The sequence below is a fragment of the Herpailurus yagouaroundi genome, unplaced genomic scaffold, assembly GCF_014898765.1.
Source record: "Herpailurus yagouaroundi ecotype Mexico unplaced genomic scaffold, PumYag 77, whole genome shotgun sequence".
NCBI lineage: Eukaryota > Metazoa > Chordata > Mammalia > Carnivora > Felidae > Herpailurus > Herpailurus yagouaroundi.
This window is the reverse complement of record NW_024412388.1, coordinates 40,913,094-40,920,770: the sequence shown is the minus strand read 5'-3', so window position 1 is coordinate 40,920,770 and position 7,677 is coordinate 40,913,094.

Below are 7,677 nucleotides of genomic sequence, written 5' to 3'. Positions count from 1 at the left end.
CAGGGAGAGCGCCGCGGCGGCTGGATGCTGACGTGCTCCGGAGGGTTAAAGACGATCGCCAAAGGCAAACGGGAGTAGCAGTTCCGTGGCCCTCAAGTTACAGGTCGTAATGACTCGTCAGTGGCCTCGGCTTCTCAGGAGGATTCCTTATTCGCGTTCGCGCCGAACTGCAAGCTAACGCCGTGTGGGAATGCTTCGTAGCCCGCCCGCCGAGCTGCCGCAGCCCCGCGGAGCCTCAGAGGCCGTGGGAGCCAGGCTCGGAGCGCGTCTCCGGAGGCGGCCGGGCGCGCGGCGGGCCCCGGGCAAGTCGGTCATGCCGGCCCCACCAGGTCCCGGGACTCCCAGCAGCGTGAGGAAGGGAGCTAGCGTTGCGGGAAGCTTCTATGGAGCTCGGGCTGCTAGGGCAGCGCGCTGCAGCATCGCGACTGCACAGGGCAGCCCACCGGTAACTTCCCGCCTACGACCGAACCAGTTCAGACTTCCCACTGTAGAGGCTCATTGAGCTGCCGCCGTCGTCTTTTTCTTCCTTTCCCAGTTTTCTGGGGGGGTCTCCGGAGATTGGAAGCGTCCAGAGAAGCGCAGGCCAAGGTCTGAGTATGGGGAGTCGCCACAATGCTAGAGGACAGCCAGTCTTGCCGCCGTGTCGGCGAGAGCCCAGCGGCTCCGACACCCGGTGCCACTTCGCCAACCTCTCGCGGTCCCCTGGCCTGTGCCCCCAGTCCGTGCCGCCGACAGGGCAGCAGCCGCCAGCTAGCTGTGCCCTGGAGCCGAGCCGGGGAGCTCTGCTTCCTCCTGAGCCGCAGCGCTCCCAGTGACAGTTTCTTTTGTAGCTGGTCCCCCCCAAATCGCCGGTCCCTGCTCTCTTCACCCCTAGAGACACTTGAGCGTTGTCCCCCTTTCAGCTCTTTTCCTTTCCTCCCTCCCTGGCTTCTTTTTTCGCTCAAACAATTGCTGCTTCTGTTGCCGCTGCAGAGACGGTGCCGGTTTCTTCTCTCTTTTTTCCGATCTCATCAGCTTTTTTTGAAAAGAAAAAAATTGAGCGCTTTTTGAGTTGAAAAACCCGCCCCCATTTTAACGGCAGAGTTTTAAGGAGGCTCCGCGGAGTTGCCGCGCCGCGGGAGCGGGAAGGCCGGGCACCGCCCACTCCCCGCCCACTGCCCAGGAGGCGCTCGCGCTAGCAGCTCGCCTGGCTCCGCCCCCAACCCGCGCCCTTCCTCCAGCCTCCTTGCTCCCCACCGCCCTCCCAGCGTCTCCTGCGCTGGTTCCCACCCGCCAGCCCCGCGGCCAGTCCCCAGCTGGAGAGGAGTTCTGCTTGGTGTAGCCGGGTTTGGCCTCCTCCCGCTGGCGGGCGGGATGGAGTCTGCGACACTAAACCTCCGACTCCCGGGGCCCGGCGGGGGCGGGTGAGGGGGGAGAGGCTTGTTAATTAAGACGGCTGCAGAGAGCCGCAGGGCCTTAGAGGCTCGGCGGTGCTGGCTGCTGGAAGGCGGAGAGCGAGCTGGCGCGAACCAAGTCTTTCCCGGCCCTGGCGGGGCAGGCCGGCTCGCCTTCGTGCTCCCCCGCTAGGCTCTCGAAGTTCGGGCGGCCAGGCCCAGGGCTGCCGCCGCCTCCTCTGGGGCGCGCACGGTGTAAACTCCGCAGGCTTCTCAGTACCGGGCCTTGGTCTCGCACCTGCCAGACCAACTCCCGTGGTCCTGGTGGGCAGAGGTGTCCGTGGAGGGGTGGAGGAAGAGACCCAGACTGACAGCGAGAACAGTGTTCAGAAAAACCAAAAGCCTTCATACACTGATTTTTACGAAAACTGAAGACATGGTGTAAGGAGGAAATCATGACGAACTCGGAGGACTTAATGTTCCAAGGGAAGAGAACCAATGAAATATTCCATTTCTTCGGGGAAAGGGAGAAAAACAATTAACTTTAAAGGCAAATTTACACTAATTCTTGGGAAGGGTTTTCTATCAAGGCCATTTCTTTATTGCCTAGGTTCTCTTTTACTACTTAGATGGGGGCTTGGGGTTTTTTGGCGGGGTGGTTAGGGTGTCTGAATGTAAAGGAGTAAATAGTCTCTTCCCCAATGGTTTATTTCAGTCATGTGAGACACCAGTTGTCTGTACTTTTAACTTCCTCTTTAAGCTATGTAAGATTAATTTACTACTGGTTTCTATATATATTTTTTGCCCTTAAAAACATGCAACACGGTTACATGGTGCACCCAGTGGTCAAAATGAAACCAAGCAAAAAATGACAAGTGGTCTAATTACAGCCGGCCTCTAGCAAGCATATCCTCAAGCAACATCTGTACCCAGTTCCTTGAAGAATAATGAGAGTATTAGCAACAAAACACACCAGAAACATCTGTGTGATCTCTAGCAAGAGACTGGCTAGGACGTAGATTAGCAGTCTTTTCTTTAACAGAATTGTTGAGAAAAAAAATAACTACAGCTCTTTTCTTAGGCAACTAAACTTGAATTGTGAGTCAAGTATGTACTACAACACCAGAAATTAACTCCTCTCATTTCTTACGTACATTTAGATATTTCAAATTTATAGTTGCTTTTTAGTATTTATTTTGGTTTCTTGCTAAGAAAAGATATTGCAATGAGGAAGAATCTTAAAGTGCACTCATTATGTATAGATATATATGTGTTATTTCTGTGAAATACTTTTGGCTAAATAACAGTAAATAAAATTTATGATAATTTAAGATGCATACAGAGTTGGATTAAGATTTTTGGGGGTCGTAAGCACTGGAAAGATTTTGATGTCCCATCACCCCCCACCTCATATGTAAATAAAAACAAAGCCAAAAAATAAGAGTAAAGAAGTCCAATAAAATTCTGATTTTTCCCATGATGACTATTTCAGTGCTTTTGCTGAAATACTAAATTCTTTAAGGAAGTCTTTGTTATTTTTTACTCTGGCTTTGCTGGTGTCCTAAAGCATATACTCAGTCTGCTTATTGTATAAACCACAACTGGCATCACAGAGGTTCCAGCCTTAGTTCAGAGAGCATAGGTAAGCACTACAAAGTAACTCCAATGAGAATCTAGTTTTTATTAAGTGCTAGTTCATTGAAGTATATAGAAAGGTGAGTATCTCTGCCTTTAATAATTTGACATTCTAACATGGTAGATGAGAAAGATCCACAGTTAAGCATCTATTATATTGAAACCAGTGGTTTCACTTTTAGCATAATAATGACATGTCTTTCAAATACTGGAAAAGAGGCTTTATAGTTGGATAGTAAATACTAACAGTTATGGAAATCTTTTTCCCCAGCAGTTCATACTCATTTTAAAGAGCTTATAGAAATATAATTTATCAAATTATTTTGTTCTTTTCCTCATTGACTCAATTATGTGGTTTCTGAATGATTAGCTTATGGAAATGTGGTATTTATAATTTCTTTACTAGTATCAAAGTCTTTGTTGTGTTCATAGACCCAACAGAGGTGGAAAACAGACTGCTACCCTCAGGGATCTTTTTATCATTTCATAATTGGGACTTTGCCATTTTATTTCTGAGTTTCAGTAGGCTTTCTTATATGGGTACTCCAACCCACTTATGAAAGTCAATTTGTAAAGTAAGAAAATAAATGCCCAGTAAGCAACTCGAAAGCTTAAATATAATAGCAATAATTAATATATGTATATTGTTTCATGGTTATGATATATGATGCACAGATTATTTAATCTTCACAACTCTTAATTAAATATGGTAATTATCCCCATTTTTTTCTGAGTTAAATATGGTAATTATCCCCATTTTGCAGGTGAAGGAATTGAGGCTTGTTAGAGTTTGTGACTTAAAGCCAGTAAGTAGTGGGATATATGATTTGGACTCAGATCTTGAGCCCAAATCTTATGCCTTTCCTGTTAGTTAGGAGTCCAGGATCAGACACTAGCCTCCTAAAGAACATCAAATCATTAGATGAAATATATTTTTGATTACTCAACTGTGGATCTAACTCTGTAGTAATCTTCTTATGAATTACATTAGAAGTGAGTAGTAATGGTTAAAAAGCTTGATTAACTTAGCCAAAGAGTTAAGGTTAACACCACCAGTAATAAGTTATGTTGATATCATGTGCCCTGATAATACTTGATGAGGGCATATCACTTCTGTGGTATTCTTCTTCCCAAATCCATAAACAGTATAATTCTGACAAAATTTTAGACAAACCCAATTTGTGGGATTCTAAAATTCCTGACCACTACTCTTCAAAAGTCAAGAATGAGAAACTATCAGATTGGAAGTGGCTAAAGAAACTTAGGAAATAAATTTAATATGGAAATAAATGGCTATATATAATGTATTCTGGATTGGACCCTGAAACAGAAAAAGGACATTAATGTAAAAATCCAAAGAGCCTCTAGAATTTGATTAATAGTATTATACCAATGTTAATTTCTTAGTTTTGATAGCTGTACCATGATTATGTAAGGTGGTAACATTAGAGGAAGCTGGTAATAAGGTAAGGAAGGTAAGGAAGGTAAATAAATATAAATCTAAAATTATTTCAAATGAAAATTCAGCAAAATAACTACAAATAACCTTTATCACATATATTTGAAAGGAAGATAAAATAAAAATTCCTTTTAAAAAAGTAATGGTAAGATCAAAGAACATGGAGATTCTAGAAAAAGATCTATATTTGAATTAGGCCGCTCCATGAGTTAATGCAGTGGATCAACTATGAGAATGGATAGATTAAAATTATTTTCCTTTGCTCATGCTTTCATGCAATCACTATATATTTTTATTCTCTCAGTTTGTGACAGTGAAATGAAATTGTTTCTAAGAAAAGAATTCTGGAGAAATGAAAAATGAACTATTTTTAATTCAATATTTTTCTGTCATTTTGTGTTCTGCAGTGGACAATTACTCTGGATGCTATGTACCAAATCATGAATAGGTAGGTCATAGGGAAATGTATAAACTTTGCAACATGGAGGGTGAATTGCAGGGATGTAACCAAGTTAAGTGGAAAGAGCACTAGTTTTGACCTAGCCTTGAATACTAAGTATGTCACTTTGTAGCATGACTTTGGGCAAATTCTTAACTTCTCAGAGCAGTTTTTTATTCTGTAAAATGGTTGTTGTGAGAATTAAATGAGATAAGATGTGTAAAATATGTGTACATACTAGATATTCAATTCAAAAGTATTGGTTGTTATTATATACTCAATACTTTGCTATATATGAATTATGGTAGATATAAAAACACACTGGATGAAATGGCTTGTAATCTCAAGGAACTTTCAGCCTCTGGGGAGAAATTAAAACATTAATATATGAAACAGAGAAAAAAGCTACAGAATTTACCAGACCATTATATTCTGTTGTAAAGACAGTAAAAGCAGTGATTAGAAAGCAGAAGAATTCTTGTTGGCCTGTTTTATGAAAGAGGTGGGCTTCAGAAAAACATTTAGGAATTGGTATACAGAGTAATAGCATCTAATATGTTTGGAGAGCTTTACAATTTCTGAAAAGTTTTCACAAGCATTATATCACTCAATATCCACAATTACTCTTTAAGTTTTATAAGCCTCATTTTAGACATAAAGACATGGAGACTTGGAGAATTTTTTTTTGTTAAGGGGAAGAATTAGATCTGAAGCCTAGTAATGCTGTGAAATCTATGCTCATTTTGTAAAAATATTTTCCATTCATTCTCATGATTGTTTTCTTATCACATGCAACAGTCATGTCAGAAAATTAAGTCAGAGAGTCTAAGTGACCCATCCAAGTTCTCCCAGCTAATTAGCTGGGAAGGCAGTACTAGAACCCATATACCTGAATGTGTAGGGTATTCTTTCCATCTTTCTACATTACCACATCATTTTAATCCCCAGATGGAGAAAAGGGAGGGAGAAAGGGACAAGCACTGGATTTGAATGGGTTCTGCAGTATATACACATGCCATCACAGAGGAAAAACCTCCAACTTTTCAGGGCTGCATTATTCTTGGCCATGTAACTAGAGACAATTATTTACCTACCCTGTGCTGAGAATGAGGTATATGAATGGGACAACTGAATTGCCACACTTAAATTGCTGGTTCTGTGTTTCACCTCATGATTCACATTTGTGCTTTATTTTGAAATTACTTCCAATGGGATGGCAATTAAACAAGATGTTTCAATTCATGTGACTATGGAGGGTTCTATTCCTTATCTAGCTAATTCTGGTCTAAATACAGATTATTGCATGAGAGTTGTAGGCCAGACTATTTTCACTTAAGGGAAACACAGAATAAACCTAGATCTTTAGAACACCATAGTGCTCTTCTTTGTGTTCAGGGAATACAAAGAGCTAGGCCTTGTTCTAAATGGTGATTTCACTAGTATCTACTTTACAGCACAAAATCAGCAATCTTACTTCACTCTTTCAGGGCTTTATGCACTTTCCAAGGCAAGTCATGCTCTACCATAGTCTAGAAGATGATATTTACTCTAGTCAAACATATCCCACTGTCACTTTTCCTACAGCCATGATGACAATTACAAATGGTCACACTTCATTACATAGCCTTTCAGTATTCTTGTCTCAAAGCCTGTCAACTTCTGACCATAAACTGAAACTTTTAGTAATCGGTAAGTATTTTAATATAATTTCTTCACTTACGGAATTATTTTAAATTGACTATTCAAAGCTGGACTCAAGGTTTCCCCATTTGTAAGATGTTGCCTCAGGTCCAAAAAATAAATGTTATGCTGTAGGAATAGAAAAGTTTTTATTTCTCATAACTAACAAAAATGCTCATCTTTTTCTTGGGGTCGATAGTCTCACCTTTCTCAGCTTTCATGTTTCCCCCATATCTATCTTGGGAGTCTGGTTACCTCTGTGTTACTGAGAATCTGAGGATGCAGGTGTCAGGGGACTTGGGTTTGAGTGTGACAGTGTGTAAGGTTTTGACAGTGAGGTTGAGCCTAAAAGACTGTATATGAAATTGTATTTTGGTGAGACTTTGTTAGAGAAAATGAAATTTATGAAATGCTGTTGTAAAACGGGTTGTGAGAGTGTCGAATTGGTTTGTGGGGCTTGATGTGTATTTATGTAACTATGTAACCTCGTAAGGCTCAGAATCTCATCCTCGCCCCAGCCAGCGGGGGGCAGTATCCCGAGGCCTTTGCTTAATTCCAAACCGGAATAACCTGTTGTGGGACTTCAATCTCCCGCAGTTGCTAGTTGGCGTCGCCGCCTGCGGCGCGCGGATCCCCGCCTGGTAGTCGCGCGCCCAGAGCTTGACAGGAAAGCAGTCACGTGGCAGCCGCAAAGCAGTGCTTTGCGACCTCGATGACAGGCAAAATGTGCGACAGCTGTGGCGCCGGCCAACCAGGGGCGGAGGCGGCGGCCAGGGAGGAAGCGGAGGAGGTGGAGGCGGCCGTGGGGTTCGCCCGCCTGCTCGTTCGCCTGGTTTCCCCGCCCCCGCCGGTTTCACGGCCGCTGAAGAGAGCCGGGTGCGCGCTGTCGTAACCTGTCCTCATCTTGGCCAGCGACAGGAAGACCTGACCGGCATCTAGACCAGCCTCCCTGTCAGGACAACTGCGGTGCGGGCTCCAAGGGGCTCAGGCAGGCGGCCCGGGCGCCTGAAGGTTACTGAGTGCATGAGCGCCTAGCCTCCCGCGCTGCCCCGCCCGCCGGCCCGCCGGCCCGCCCGCCGGCTCGCCTGGCT